This window comes from Pollachius pollachius, assembly GCF_949987615.1.
Source record: "Pollachius pollachius genome assembly, chromosome: 2".
Classification (NCBI taxonomy): Eukaryota; Metazoa; Chordata; class Actinopteri; order Gadiformes; family Gadidae; genus Pollachius; species Pollachius pollachius.
This window is the reverse complement of record NC_136935.1, coordinates 23,939,919-23,957,789: the sequence shown is the minus strand read 5'-3', so window position 1 is coordinate 23,957,789 and position 17,871 is coordinate 23,939,919.

Genomic DNA, 17,871 nt, shown 5'->3' with positions numbered 1-17,871 from the left:
GAGAGAATCACTTTTTGACAAACAACGTGATTCTGACCTTACAATGTTGATATTAATAAAAAAAAAACAAAGGACTTCACTTCCAAATGGTCGTGTATTGCTTAAATAACCCTTTTGTCATTATAATAACACGTTTGCATTAAACGGAACAGAAATATCAACTGTTCTAGTTTGTATGTGTGCAAAATGCTTTTCAGAGCGAGAGAATCACTTTTTGACCAACAACGTGATTCTGACCTTACAATGTTGATATTGCTCAAAACTAATGGACATCGCTTCCAAATGGTCGTGTATTGCTTAAATAACTCTTTTGTAAGCATAATAACACGTTGGCGTTGAACAGAACAGAAATATAAACTGTTCTAGTTTTTATGTGTGCAAAATGCTTTTCAGAGCGAGAGAATCACTTTTTGACCAACAACGTGATTCTGACCTTACAATGTTGATATTTCTAAAAACGAATGGAATTCACTTCTAAATGGTCGTGTATTGCTTAAATAACCCTTTTGTAAGCATAATAACACGTCTGCATTGAACGGAACAGAAATATCAACTGTTCTAGTATTTATGTGTGCAAAATGCTTTTCAGAGCGAGAGAATCAATTTTTGACCAACAACGTGATTCTGACCTTACATTGTTGATATTGCTCAAAACTAATAATGGACTTCACTTCCAAATGGTCGTGCATTGCTTAAATAACCCTTTTGTAAGCATAATAACACGTTTGCATTGAACGGAACAGAAATATCAACTGTTCTAGTTTTTATGTGTGCAAAATGCTTCTCAGAGCGAGAGAATCACTTTTTGACCAACAACGTGATTCTGACCTTACAATTTTGATATTGCTAAAAAACCAATGGACTTCACTTCCAAATGGTCGTGTATTGCTTAAATAACCCTTTTGTAAGCATGATAACACGTTTGCATTGAACGGAACAGAAATATCAACTGTTCTAGTTTTTAGGTGTGCAAAATGCTTTTCAGAGCGAGAGAATCACTTTTTCAAAAACAACGTGATTCTGACCTTACAATGTTGATATTGCTCAAAACAAATAATGGACTTCACTTCCAAATGGTCGTGTATTGCTTAAATAACCCTTTTGTACGCATAATAACACGTTTGCATTGAACGGAACAGAAATATCAACTGTTCTAGTTTTTAGGTGTGCAAAATGCTTTTCAGAGCGAGAGAATCACTTTTTGAACAACAACGTGATTCTTACCTTACAATGTTGATATTGCTCAAAACAAATAATGGACTTCACTTCCAAATGGTCGTGTATTGCTTAAATAACCCTTTTGTAAGCATAATAACACGTTTGCATTGAACGGAACAGAAATATCAACTGTTCTAGTTTTTAGGTGTGCAAAATGCTTTTCAGAGCGAGAGAATCACTTTTTCACCAACAACGTGATTCTGACCTTACAATGTTGATATTGCTAAAAACGAATGGAATTCACTTCCAACTTGTGGTTCATGCTTAAATAAACCATTTGTAAGCAAAGTAACACGTTTTCATTGAACGGAACAGAAATATCAACTGTTCTAGTTTTTATGCGTGCAAAATGCTTGTTAGAGCGAGAGAATCACTTTTTGACCAACAACGTGATTCTGACCTTACAATGTTGATATTAATAAAAAAAACAAAGGACTTCACTTCCAAATGGTCGCGTATTGCTTAAATAACCCTTTTGTCATTATAATAACACGTTTGCATTAAACGGAACAGAAATATCAACTGTTCTAGTTTGTATGTGTGCAAAATGCTTTTCAGAGCGAGAGAATCACTTTTTGACCAACAACGTGATTCTGACCTTACAATGTTGATATTGCTCAAAACTAATGGACATCGCTTCCAAATGGTCGTGTATTGCTTAAATAACCCTTTTGTAAGCAAAATAACACGTTGGCGTTGAACAGAACAGAAATATAAACTGTTCTAGTTTTTATGTGTGCAAAATGCTTTTCAGAGCGAGAGAATCACTTTTTGACCAACAACGTGATTCTGACCTTACAATGTTGATATTGCTAAAAAAACCAATGGACTTCACTTCCAAATGGAGGTTTATGCTTGAATACGCCATTTGTTAGCACAATAACACGTTTGCATTGAAAGGAACATAACTATTCACTTTTCTAGTTTTTATGTGTGCAAAATGCTTTTCAGAGCGAGAGAATCACTTTTTGACCAACAACGTGATTCTGACCTTACAATGTTGATATTGCTCAAAACTAATAATGGACTTCACTTCCAAATGGTCGTGTATTGCTTAAATAACCCTTTTGTAAGCAAAATAACACGTTGGCATTGAACTGTGCAGAAATATCAACTGTTCTAGTTTTTATGTGTGCAAAATGCTTTTCAGAGCGAGAGAATCACTTTTTGACCAACAACGTGATTCTGACCTTACAATGTTGATATTGCTAAAAACGAATGGAATTCACTTCTAAATGGTCGTGTATTGCTTAAATAACCCTTTTGTAAGCATAATAACACGTCTGCATTGAACGGAACAGAAATATCAACTGTTCTAGTTTTTATGTGTGCAAAATGCTTTTCAGAGCGAGAGAATCACTTTTTGACCAACAACGTGATTCTTACCTTATAATGTTGATATTGCTCAAAACAAATAATGGACTTCACTTCCAAATGGTCGTGTATTGCTTAAATAACCCTTTTGTAAGCATAATAACACGTTTGCATTGAACGGAACAGAAATATCAACTGTTCTAATTTTTATGTGTGAAAAAGGCTTTTCAGAAAGAGAGAATCACTTTTTGACCAACAACGTGATTCTGACCTTACAATGTTGATATTGCTCAAAACTAATGGACATCGCTTCCAAATGGTCGTGTATTGCTTAAATAACCCTTTTGTAAGCAAAATAACACGTTGGCGTTGAACAGAACAGAAATATCAACTGTTCTAGTTTTTATGTTTGCAAAATGCTTTTCAGAGCGAGAGAATCACTTTTTGACCAACAACGTGATTCTGACCTTACAATGTTGATATTGCTAAAAAATCAATGGACTTCACTTCCAAATGGAGGTTTATGCTTAAATACGCCTTTTGTAAGCACAATAACACGTTTGCATTGAAAGGAACATAACTATTCACTTTTCTAGTTTTTATGTGTCCAAAATGCTTTTCAGAGCGAGAGAATCACTTTTCGACCAACAACGTGATTCTAACCTTACAATGTTGATATTGCTCAAAACTAATAATGGACTTCACTTCCAAATGGTCGTGTATTGCTTATATAACCCTTTTGTAAGCATAATAACACGTTTGAATTGAACGGAACAGAAATATCAACTGTTCTAGTTTTTATGTGTGCAAAATGCTTTTCAGAGCGAGAGAATCACTTTTTGACCAACAACGTGATTCTGACCTTACAATGTTGATATTGCTCAAAACTAATAATGGACTTCACTTCCAAATGGTCGTGTATTGCTTAAATAACCCTTTTGTAAGCAAAATAACACGTTGGCATTGAACTGTACAGAAATATCAACTGTTCTAGTTTTTATGTGTGCAAAATGCTTTTCAGAGCGAGAGAATCACTTTTTGACCAACAACGTGATTTTGTCCTTCCAATGTTGATATTGCTAAAAACGAATGGAATTCACTTCTAAATGGTCGTGTATTGCTTAAATAACCCTTTTGTAAGCATAATAACACGTCTGCATTGAACGGAACAGAAATATCAACTGTTCTAGTTTTTATGTGTGCAAAATGCTTTTCAGAGCACTTTTTGACCAACAACGTGATTCTTAACTTACAATGTTGATATTGCTCAAAACTAATGATGGACTTCACTTCCAAATGGTCGTGTATTGCTTAAATAACCCTTTTGTAAGCAAAATAACACGTTTGCATCGAACGGAACAGAAATATCAACTGTTCTAGTTTTTATGTGTGCAAAATGCTTTTCAGAGCGAGAGAATCACTTTTTGAACAACAACGTGATTCTGAACTTACAATGTTGATATTGCTCAAAACTAATGGACATCGCTTCCAAATGGTCGTGTATTGCTTAAATAACCCTTTTGTAAGCAAAATAACACGTTGGCATTGAACGGAACAGAAATATCAACGGTTCTAGTTTTTATGGGTGCAAAATGCTTTTCAGAGCGAGAGAATCACTTTTTGACCAACAACGTGATTCTGACCTTACAATGTTGATATTGCTCAAAACTAATGGACATCGCTTCCAAATGGTCGTGTATTGCTTAAATAACCCTTTTGTAAGCAAAATAACACGTTGGCGTTGAACAGAACAGAAATATCAACTGTTCTAGTTTTTATGTTTGCAAAATGCTTTTCAGAGCGAGAGAATCACTTTTTGACCAACAACGTGATTCTGACCTTACAATGTTGATATTGCTAAAAAATCAATGGACTTCACTTCCAAATGGAGGTTTATGCTTAAATACGCCTTTTGTAAGCACAATAACACGTTTGCATTGAAAGGAACATAACTATTCACTTTTCTAGTTTTTATGTGTCCAAAATGCTTTTCAGAGCGAGAGAATCACTTTTCGACCAACAACGTGATTCTAACCTTACAATGTTGATATTGCTCAAAACTAATAATGGACTTCACTTCCAAATGGTCGTGTATTGCTTATATAACCCTTTTGTAAGCATAATAACACGTTTGAATTGAACGGAACAGAAATATCAACTGTTCTAGTTTTTATGTGTGCAAAATGCTTTTCAGAGCGAGAGAATCACTTTTTGACCAACAACGTGATTCTGACCTTACAATGTTGATATTGCTCAAAACTAATAATGGACTTCACTTCCAAATGGTCGTGTATTGCTTAAATAACCCTTTTGTAAGCAAAATAACACGTTGGCATTGAACTGTACAGAAATATCAACTGTTCTAGTTTTTATGTGTGCAAAATGCTTTTCAGAGCGAGAGAATCACTTTTTGACCAACAACGTGATTTTGTCCTTCCAATGTTGATATTGCTAAAAACGAATGGAATTCACTTCTAAATGGTCGTGTATTGCTTAAATAACCCTTTTGTAAGCATAATAACACGTCTGCATTGAACGGAACAGAAATATCAACTGTTCTAGTTTTTATGTGTGCAAAATGCTTTTCAGAGCACTTTTTGACCAACAACGTGATTCTTAACTTACAATGTTGATATTGCTCAAAACTAATGATGGACTTCACTTCCAAATGGTCGTGTATTGCTTAAATAACCCTTTTGTAAGCAAAATAACACGTTTGCATCGAACGGAACAGAAATATCAACTGTTCTAGTTTTTATGTGTGCAAAATGCTTTTCAGAGCGAGAGAATCACTTTTTGAACAACAACGTGATTCTGAACTTACAATGTTGATATTGCTCAAAACTAATGGACATCGCTTCCAAATGGTCGTGTATTGCTTAAATAACCCTTTTGTAAGCAAAATAACACGTTGGCATTGAACGGAACAGAAATATCAACGGTTCTAGTTTTTATGGGTGCAAAATGCTTTTCAGAGCGAGAGAATCACTTTTTGACCAACAACGTGATTCTGACCTTACAATGTTGATATTGCTCAAAACTAATGGACATCGCTTTCAAATGGTCGTGTATTGCTTAAATAACCCTTTTGTAAGCAAAATAACACGTTGGCATTGAACGGAACAAAAATATCAACTGTTCTAGTTTTTAGGTGTGCAAAATGCTTTTCAGAGCGAGAGAATCACTTTTTGACCAACAATGTGATTCTGAACTTACAATCTTGATATTGCTCAAAACTAATGGAATTCACTCCCAAATGGAGGTTTATGCTTAAATAACCCTTTTGTAAGCATCATAACACGTTTGCATTGAAAGGAACATAACTATTCACTTTTCTAGTTTTTATGTGTCCAAAATGCTTTTCAGAGCGAGAGAGTCACTTTTTGACCAAAAACGTGATTCTGACCTTACAATGTTGATATTGCTCAACACTAATTGACTTCGCTTCCAAATGGTCGTGCATTGCTTAAATAACCCTTTTGAAAGCAAAATAACACGTTGGCATTGAACGGAACATAAATATCAACTGTTCTAGTTTTTATGTGTGCAAAATGCATTTCAGAGCGAGAGAATTACTTTTTGACCAAAAACGTGATTCTGACCTTACAATGTTGATATTGCTAAAAACTAATGGAATTCACTTCCAACTTGTGGTTCATGCTTAAATAAACCATTTGTAAGCAAAGTAACACGTTTTCATTGAACGGAACAGAAATATCAACTGTTCTAGTTTTTATGCGTGCAAAATGCTTGTTAGAGCGAGAGAATCACTTTTTGACAAACAACGTGATTCTGACCTTACAATGTTGATATTAATAAAAAAAAACAAAGGACTTCACTTCCAAATGGTCGTGTATTGCTTAAATAACCCTTTTGTCATTATAATAACACGTTTGCATTAAACGGAACAGAAATATCAACTGTTCTAGTTTGTATGTGTGCAAAATGCTTTTCAGAGCGAGAGAATCACTTTTTGACCAACAACGTGATTCTGACCTTACAATGTTGATATTGCTCAAAACTAATGGACATCGCTTCCAAATGGTCGTGTATTGCTTAAATAACTCTTTTGTAAGCATAATAACACGTTGGCGTTGAACAGAACAGAAATATAAACTGTTCTAGTTTTTATGTGTGCAAAATGCTTTTCAGAGCGAGAGAATCACTTTTTGACCAACAACGTGATTCTGACCTTACAATGTTGATATTGCTAAAAACGAATGGAATTCACTTCTAAATGGTCGTGTATTGCTTAAATAACCCTTTTGTAAGCATAATAACACGTCTGCATTGAACGGAACAGAAATATCAACTGTTCTAGTATTTATGTGTGCAAAATGCTTTTCAGAGCGAGAGAATCAATTTTTGACCAACAACGTGATTCTGACCTTACATTGTTGATATTGCTCAAAACTAATAATGGACTTCACTTCCAAATGGTCGTGCATTGCTTAAATAACCCTTTTGTAAGCATAATAACACGTTTGCATTGAACGGAACAGAAATATCAACTGTTCTAGTTTTTATGTGTGCAAAATGCTTCTCAGAGCGAGAGAATCACTTTTTGACCAACAACGTGATTCTGACCTTACAATGTTGATATTGCTAAAAAACCAATGGACTTCACTTCCAAATGGTCGTGTATTGCTTAAATAACCCTTTTGTAAGCATGATAACACGTTTGCATTGAACGGAACAGAAATATCAACTGTTCTAGTTTTTAGGTGTGCAAAATGCTTTTCAGAGCGAGAGAATCACTTTTTCAAAAACAACGTGATTCTGACCTTACAATGTTGATATTGCTCAAAACAAATAATGGACTTCACTTCCAAATGGTCGTGTATTGCTTAAATAACCCTTTTGTACGCATAATAACACGTTTGCATTGAACGGAACAGAAATATCAACTGTTCTAGTTTTTAGGTGTGCAAAATGCTTTTCAGAGCGAGAGAATCACTTTTTGAACAACAACGTGATTCTTACCTTACAATGTTGATATTGCTCAAAACAAATAATGGACTTCACTTCCAAATGGTCGTGTATTGCTTAAATAACCCTTTTGTAAGCATAATAACACGTTTGCATTGAACGGAACAGAAATATCAACTGTTCTAGTTTTTAGGTGTGCAAAATGCTTTTCAGAGCGAGAGAATCACTTTTTCACCAACAACGTGATTCTGACCTTACAATGTTGATATTGCTAAAAACGAATGGAATTCACTTCCAACTTGTGGTTCATGCTTAAATAAACCATTTGTAAGCAAAGTAACACGTTTTCATTGAACGGAACAGAAATATCAACTGTTCTAGTTTTTATGCGTGCAAAATGCTTGTTAGAGCGAGAGAATCACTTTTTGACCAACAACGTGATTCTGACCTTACAATGTTGATATTAATAAAAAAAACAAAGGACTTCACTTCCAAATGGTCGTGTATTGCTTAAATAACCCTTTTGTCATTATAATAACACGTTTGCATTAAACGGAACAGAAATATCAACTGTTCTAGTTTGTATGTGTGCAAAATGCTTTTCAGAGCGAGAGAATCACTTTTTGACCAACAACGTGATTCTGACCTTACAATGTTGATATTGCTCAAAACTAATGGACATCGCTTCCAAATGGTCGTGTATTGCTTAAATAACCCTTTTGTAAGCAAAATAACACGTTGGCGTTGAACAGAACAGAAATATAAACTGTTCTAGTTTTTATGTGTGCAAAATGCTTTTCAGAGCGAGAGAATCACTTTTTGACCAACAACGTGATTCTGACCTTACAATGTTGATATTGCTAAAAAAACCAATGGACTTCACTTCCAAATGGAGGTTTATGCTTGAATACGCCTTTTGTTAGCACAATAACACGTTTGCATTGAAAGGAACATAACTATTCACTTTTCTAGTTTTTATGTGTGCAAAATGCTTTTCAGAGCGAGAGAATCACTTTTTGACCAACAACGTGATTCTGACCTTACAATGTTGATATTGCTCAAAACTAATAATGGACTTCACTTCCAAATGGTCGTGTATTGCTTAAATAACCCTTTTGTAAGCAAAATAACACGTTGGCATTGAACTGTGCAGAAATATCAACTGTTCTAGTTTTTATGTGTGCAAAATGCTTTTCAGAGCGAGAGAATCACTTTTTGACCAACAACGTGATTCTGACCTTACAATGTTAATATTGCTAAAAACGAATGGAATTCACTTCTAAATGGTCGTGTATTGCTTAAATAACCCTTTTGTAAGCATAATAACACGTCTGCATTGAACGGAACAGAAATATCAACTGTTCTAGTTTTTATGTGTGCAAAATGCTTTTCAGAGCGAGAGAATCACTTTTTGACCAACAACGTGATTCTTACCTTACAATGTTGATATTGCTCAAAACAAATAATGGACTTCACTTCCAAATGGTCGTGTATTGCTTAAATAACCCTTTTGTAAGCATAATAACACGTTTGCATTGAACGGAACAGAAATATCAACTGTTCTAATTTTTATGTGTGAAAAAGGCTTTTCAGAAAGAGAGAATCACTTTTTGACCAACAACGTGATTCTGACCTTACAATGTTGATATTGCTCAAAACTAATGGACATCGCTTCCAAATGGTCGTGTATTGCTTAAATAACCCTTTTGTAAGCAAAATAACACGTTGGCGTTGAACAGAACAGAAATATCAACGGTTCTAGTTTTTATGGGTGCAAAATGCTTTTCAGAGCGAGAGAATCACTTTTTCACCAACAACGTGATTCTGACCTTACAATGTTCATATTGCTCAAAACTAATAATGGACTTCACTTCCAAATGGTCGTGTATTGCTTAAATAACCCTTTTGTAAGCAAAATAACACGTTGGCATTGAACTGTACAGAAATATCAACTGTTCTAGTTTTTATGTGTGCAAAATGCTTTTCAGAGCGAGAGAATCACTTTTTGACCAACAACGTGATTTTGTCCTTCCAATGTTGATATTGCTAAAAACGAATGGAATTCACTTCTAAATGGTCGTGTATTGCTTAAATAACCCTTTTGTAAGCATAATAACACGTCTGCATTGAACGGAACAGAAATATCAACTGTTCTAGTTTTTATGTGTGCAAAATGCTTTTCAGAGCGAGAGAATCACTTTTTGACCAACAACGTGATTCTTACCTTACAATGTTGATATTGCTCAAAACTAATGATGGACTTCACTTCCAAATGGTCGTGTATTGCTTAAATAACCCTTTTGTAAGCAAAATAACACGTTTGCATTGAACGGAACAGAAATATCAACTGTTCTAGTTTTTATGTGTGCAAAATGCTTTTCAGAGCGAGAGAATCACTTTTTGAACAACAACGTGATTCTGAACTTACAATGTTGATATTGCTCAAAACTAATGGACATCGCTTCCAAATGGTCGTGTATTGCTTAAATAACCCTTTTGTAAGCAAAATAACACGTTGGCATTGAACGGAACAGAAATATCAACGGTTCTAGTTTTTATGGGTGCAAAATGCTTTTCAGAGCGAGAGAATCACTTTTTGACCAACAACGTGATTCTGACCTTACAATGTTGATATTGCTCAAAACTAATGGACATCGCTTCCAAATGGTCGTGTATTGCTTAAATAACCATTTTGTAAGCATAATAACACGTTGGCGTTGAACAGAACAGAAATATAAACTGTTCTAGTTTTTATGTGTGCAAAATGCTTTTCAGAGCGAGAGAATCACTTTTTGACCAACAACGTGATTCTGACCTTACAATGTTGATATTGCTAAAAACGAATGGAATTCACTTCTAAATGGTCGTGTATTGCTTAAATAACCCTTTTGTAAGCATAATAACACGTCTGCATTGAACGGAACAGAAATATCAACTGTTCTAGTATTTATGTGTGCAAAATGCTTTTCAGAGCGAGAGAATCACTTTTTGACCAACAACGCTATTCTTACCTTACATTGTTGATATTGCTCAAAACTAATAATGGACTTCACTTCCAAATGGTCGTGCATTGCTTAAATAACCCTTTTGTAAGCATAATAACACGTTTGCATTGAACGGAACAGAAATATCAACTGTTCTAGTTTTTATGTGTGCAAAATGCTTCTCAGAGCGAGAGAATCACTTTTTGACCAACAACGTGATTCTGACCTTACAATGTTGATATTGCTAAAAAACCAATGGACTTCACTTCCAAATGGTCGTGTATTGCTTAAATAACCCTTTTGTAAGCATGATAACACGTTTGCATTGAACGGAACAGAAATATCAACTGTTCTAGTTTTTAGGTGTGCAAAATGCTTTTCAGAGCGAGAGAATCACTTTTTCACAAACAACGTGATTCTGACCTTACAATGTTGATATTGCTCAAAACGAATGGAATTCACTTCCAACTTGTGGTTCATGCTTAAATAAACCATTTGTAAGCAAAGTAACACGTTTTCATTGAACGGAACAGAAATATCAACTGTTCTAGTTTTTATGCGTGCAAAATGCTTGTAAGAGCGAGAGAATCACTTTTTGACAAACAACGTGATTCTGACCTTACAATGTTGATATTAATAAAAAAAAAACAAAGGACTTCACTTCCAAATGGTCGTGTATTGCTTAAATAACCCTTTTGTCATTATAATAACACGTTTGCATTAAACGGAACAGAAATATCAACTGTTCTAGTTTGTATGTGTGCAAAATGCTTTTCAGAGCGAGAGAATCACTTTTTGACCAACAACGTGATTCTGACCTTACAATGTTGATATTGCTCAAAACTAATGGACATCGCTTCCAAATGGTCGTGTATTGCTTAAATAACTCTTTTGTAAGCATAATAACACGTTGGCGTTGAACAGAACAGAAATATAAACTGTTCTAGTTTTTATGTGTGCAAAATGCTTTTCAGAGCGAGAGAATCACTTTTTGACCAACAACGTGATTCTGACCTTACAATGTTGATATTTCTAAAAACGAATGGAATTCACTTCTAAATGGTCGTGTATTGCTTAAATAACCCTTTTGTAAGCATAATAACACGTCTGCATTGAACGGAACAGAAATATCAACTGTTCTAGTATTTATGTGTGCAAAATGCTTTTCAGAGCGAGAGAATCAATTTTTGACCAACAACGTGATTCTGACCTTACATTGTTGATATTGCTCAAAACTAATAATGGACTTCACTTCCAAATGGTCGTGCATTGCTTAAATAACCCTTTTGTAAGCATAATAACACGTTTGCATTGAACGGAACAGAAATATCAACTGTTCTAGTTTTTATGTGTGCAAAATGCTTCTCAGAGCGAGAGAATCACTTTTTGACCAACAACGTGATTCTGACCTTACAATTTTGATATTGCTAAAAAACCAATGGACTTCACTTCCAAATGGTCGTGTATTGCTTAAATAACCCTTTTGTAAGCATGATAACACGTTTGCATTGAACGGAACAGAAATATCAACTGTTCTAGTTTTTAGGTGTGCAAAATGCTTTTCAGAGCGAGAGAATCACTTTTTCAAAAACAACGTGATTCTGACCTTACAATGTTGATATTGCTCAAAACAAATAATGGACTTCACTTCCAAATGGTCGTGTATTGCTTAAATAACCCTTTTGTACGCATAATAACACGTTTGCATTGAACGGAACAGAAATATCAACTGTTCTAGTTTTTAGGTGTGCAAAATGCTTTTCAGAGCGAGAGAATCACTTTTTGAACAACAACGTGATTCTTACCTTACAATGTTGATATTGCTCAAAACAAATAATGGACTTCACTTCCAAATGGTCGTGTATTGCTTAAATAACCCTTTTGTAAGCATAATAACACGTTTGCATTGAACGGAACAGAAATATCAACTGTTCTAGTTTTTAGGTGTGCAAAATGCTTTTCAGAGCGAGAGAATCACTTTTTCACCAACAACGTGATTCTGACCTTACAATGTTGATATTGCTAAAAACGAATGGAATTCACTTCCAACTTGTGGTTCATGCTTAAATAAACCATTTGTAAGCAAAGTAACACGTTTTCATTGAACGGAACAGAAATATCAACTGTTCTAGTTTTTATGCGTGCAAAATGCTTGTTAGAGCGAGAGAATCACTTTTTGACCAACAACGTGATTCTGACCTTACAATGTTGATATTAATAAAAAAAACAAAGGACTTCACTTCCAAATGGTCGTGTATTGCTTAAATAACCCTTTTGTCATTATAATAACACGTTTGCATTAAACGGAACAGAAATATCAACTGTTCTAGTTTGTATGTGTGCAAAATGCTTTTCAGAGCGAGAGAATCACTTTTTGACCAACAACGTGATTCTGACCTTACAATGTTGATATTGCTCAAAACTAATGGACATCGCTTCCAAATGGTCGTGTATTGCTTAAATAACCCTTTTGTAAGCAAAATAACACGTTGGCGTTGAACAGAACAGAAATATAAACTGTTCTAGTTTTTATGTGTGCAAAATGCTTTTCAGAGCGAGAGAATCACTTTTTGACCAACAACGTGATTCTGACCTTACAATGTTGATATTGCTAAAAAAAACAATGGACTTCACTTCCAAATGGAGGTTTATGCTTGAATACGCCTTTTGTTAGCACAATAACACGTTTGCATTGAAAGGAACATAACTATTCACTTTTCTAGTTTTTATGTGTGCAAAATGCTTTTCAGAGCGAGAGAATCACTTTTTGACCAACAACGTGATTCTGACCTTACAATGTTGATATTGCTCAAAACTAATAATGGACTTCACTTCCAAATGGTCGTGTATTGCTTAAATAACCCTTTTGTAAGCAAAATAACACGTTGGCATTGAACTGTGCAGAAATATCAACTGTTCTAGTTTTTATGTGTGCAAAATGCTTTTCAGAGCGAGAGAATCACTTTTTGACCAACAACGTGATTCTGACCTTACAATGTTAATATTGCTTAAAACGAATGGAATTCACTTCTAAATGGTCGTGTATTGCTTAAATAACCCTTTTGTAAGCATAATAACACGTCTGCATTGAACGGAACAGAAATATCAACTGTTCTAGTTTTTATGTGTGCAAAATGCTTTTCAGAGCACTTTTTGACCAACAACGTGATTCTTAACTTACAATGTTGATATTGCTCAAAACTAATGATGGACTTCACTTCCAAATGGTCGTGTATTGCTTAAATAACCCTTTTGTAAGCAAAATAACACGTTTGCATCGAACGGAACAGAAATATCAACTGTTCTAGTTTTTATGTGTGCAAAATGCTTTTCAGAGCGAGAGAATCACTTTTTGAACAACAACGTGATTCTGAACTTACAATGTTGATATTGCTCAAAACGAATGGACATCGCTTCCAAATGGTCGTGTATTGCTTAAATAACCCTTTTGTAAGCAAAATAACACGTTGGCATTGAACGGAACAGAAATATCAACGGTTCTAGTTTTTATGGGTGCAAAATGCTTTTCAGAGCGAGAGAATCACTTTTTGACCAACAACGTGATTCTGACCTTACAATGTTGATATTGCTCAAAACTAATGGACATCGCTTCCAAATGGTCGTGTATTGCTTAAATAACCCTTTTGTAAGCAAAATAACACGTTGGCGTTGAACAGAACAGAAATATCAACTGTTCTAGTTTTTATGTTTGCAAAATGCTTTTCAGAGCGAGAGAATCACTTTTTGACCAACAACGTGATTCTGACCTTACAATGTTGATATTGCTAAAAAATCAATGGACTTCACTTCCAAATGGAGGTTTATGCTTAAATACGCCTTTTGTAAGCACAATAACACGTTTGCATTGAAAGGAACATAACTATTCACTTTTCTAGTTTTTATGTGTCCAAAATGCTTTTCAGAGCGAGAGAATCACTTTTCGACCAACAACGTGATTCTAACCTTACAATGTTGATATTGCTCAAAACTAATAATGGACTTCACTTCCAAATGGTCGTGTATTGCTTATATAACCCTTTTGTAAGCATAATAACACGTTTGAATTGAACGGAACAGAAATATCAACTGTTCTAGTTTTTATGTGTGCAAAATGCTTTTCAGAGCGAGAGAATCACTTTTTGACCAACAACGTGATTCTGACCTTACAATGTTGATATTGCTCAAAACTAATAATGGACTTCACTTCCAAATGGTCGTGTATTGCTTAAATAACCCTTTTGTAAGCAAAATAACACGTTGGCATTGAACTGTACAGAAATATCAACTGTTCTAGTTTTTATGTGTGCAAAATGCTTTTCAGAGCGAGAGAATCACTTTTTGACCAACAACGTGATTTTGTCCTTCCAATGTTGATATTGCTAAAAACGAATGGAATTCACTTCTAAATGGTCGTGTATTGCTTAAATAACCCTTTTGTAAGCATAATAACACGTCTGCATTGAACGGAACAGAAATATCAACTGTTCTAGTTGTTATGTGTGCAAAATGCTTTTCAGAGCACTTTTTGACCAACAACGTGATTCTTAACTTACAATGTTGATATTGCTCAAAACTAATGATGGACTTCACTTCCAAATGGTCGTGTATTGCTTAAATAACCCTTTTGTAAGCAAAATAACACGTTTGCATCGAACGGAACAGAAATATCAACTGTTCTAGTTTTTATGTGTGCAAAATGCTTTTCAGAGCGAGAGAATCACTTTTTGAACAACAACGTGATTCTGAACTTACAATGTTGATATTGCTCAAAACTAATGGACATCGCTTCCAAATGGTCGTGTATTGCTTAAATAACCCTTTTGTAAGCAAAATAACACGTTGGCATTGAACGGAACAGAAATATCAACGGTTCTAGTTTTTATGGGTGCAAAATGCTTTTCAGAGCGAGAGAATCACTTTTTGACCAACAACGTGATTCTGACCTTACAATGTTGATATTGCTCAAAACTAATGGACATCGCTTCCAAATGGTCGTGTATTGCTTAAATAACCCTTTTGTAAGCAAAATAACACGTTGGCATTGAACGGAACAGAAATATCAACGGTTCTAGTTTTTATGGGTGCAAAATGCTTTTCAGAGCGAGAGAATCACTTTTTGACCAACAACGTGATTCTGACCTTACAATGTTGATATTGCTCAAAACTAATGGACATCGCTTTCAAATGGTCGTGTATTGCTTAAATAACCCTTTTGTAAGCAAAATAACACGTTGGCATTGAACGGAACAAAAATATCAACTGTTCTAGTTTTTAGGTGTGCAAAATGCTTTTCAGAGCGAGAGAATCACTTTTTGACCAACAATGTGATTCTGAACTTACAATCTTGATATTGCTCAAAACTAATGGAATTCACTCCCAAATGGAGGTTTATGCTTAAATAACCCTTTTGTAAGCATCATAACACGTTTGCATTGAAAGGAACATAACTATTCACTTTTCTAGTTTTTATGTGTCCAAAATGCTTTTCAGAGCGAGAGAATCACTTTTTGACCAAAAACGTGATTCTGACCTTACAATGTTGATATTGCTCAACACTAATTGACTTCGCTTCCAAATGGTCGTGCATTGCTTAAATAACCCTTTTGAAAGCAAAATAACACGTTGGCATTGAACGGAACATAAATATCAACTGTTCTAGTTTTTATGTGTGCAAAATGCATTTCAGAGCGAGAGAATTACTTTTTGACCAAAAACGTGATTCTGACCTTACAATGTTGATATTGCTAAAAACTAATGGAATTCACTTCCAAATGGTGGTTTATGCTTAAATAACCCATTTGTAAGCAAAGTAAAACGTTTTCATTGAACGGAACAGAAATATCAACTGTTCTAGTTTTTATGCGTGCAAAATGCTTTTTAGAGCGAGAGAATCACTTTTTGACCAACAACGTGATTCTGACCTTACAATGTTGATATTGCTAAAAAAAACAAAGGACTTCACTTCCAAATGGTCGTGTATTGCTTAAATAACCCTTTTGTCATTATAATAACACGTTTGCATTGAACGGAACATAAATATCAACTGTTCTAGTTTGTATGTGTGCAAAATGCTTTTCAGAGCGAGAGAATCACTTTTTGACCAACAACGTGATTTTGTCCTTCCAATGTTGATATTGCTAAAAACGAATGGAATTCACTTCTAAATGGTCGTGTATTGCTTAAATAACCCTTTTGTAAGCATAATAACACGTCTGCATTGAACGGAACAGAAATATCAACTGTTCTAGTTTTTATGTGTGCAAAATGCTTTTCAGAGCGAGAGAATCACTTTTTGACCAACAACGTGATTCTTACCTTACAATGTTGATATTGCTCAAAACTAATGATGGACTTCACTTCCAAATGGTCGTGTATTGCTTAAATAACCCTTTTGTAAGCAAAATAACACGTTTGCATTGAACGGAACAGAAATATCAACTGTTATAGTTTTTATGTGTGCAAAATGCTTTTCAGAGCGAGAGAATCACTTTTTGAACAACAACGTGATTCTGAACTTACAATGTTGATATTGCTCAAAACTAATGGACATCGCTTTCAAATGGTCGTGTATTGCTTAAATAACCCTTTTGTAAGCAAAATAACACGTTGGCATTGAACGGAACAGAAATATCAACTGTTCTAGTTTTTAGGTGTGCAAAATGCTTTTCAGAGCGAGAGAATCACTTTTTGACCAACAATGTGATTCTGAACTTACAATCTTGATATTGCTCAAAACTAATGGAATTCACTTCCAAATGGTGGTTTATGCTTAAATAACCCTTTTGTAAGCATAATTACACGTTTGAATTGAAAGGAACATAAATATTCACTTGTCAAGTTTTTATGCGTGCAAAATGCTTTTCAGAGCGAGAGAAGCACTTTTTGACCAACAATGCGATTCTGACCTTACAATGTTGATATTGCTCAAAACTAATAATGGACTTCACTTCCAAATGGTCGTGTATTGCTTAAATAACCCTTTTGTAAGCATCATAACACGTTTGCATTGAAAGGAACATAACTATTCACTTTTCTAGTTTTTATGTGTCCAAAATGCTTTTCAGAGCGAGAGAATCACTTTTTGACCAAAAACGTGATTCTGACCTTACAATGTTGATATTGCTCAACACTAATTGACTTCGCTTCCAAATGGTCGTGCATTGCTTAAATAACCCTTTTGAAAGCAAAATAACACGTTGGCATTGAACGGAACATAAATATCAACTGTTCTAGTTTTTATGTGTGCAAAATGCATTTCAGAGCGAGAGAATTACTTTTTGACCAAAAACGTGATTCTGACCTTACAATGTTGATATTGCTAAAAACTAATGGAATTCACTTCCAAATGGTGGTTTATGCTTAAATAACCCATTTGTAAGCAAAGTAAAACGTTTTCATTGAACGGAACAGAAATATCAACTGTTCT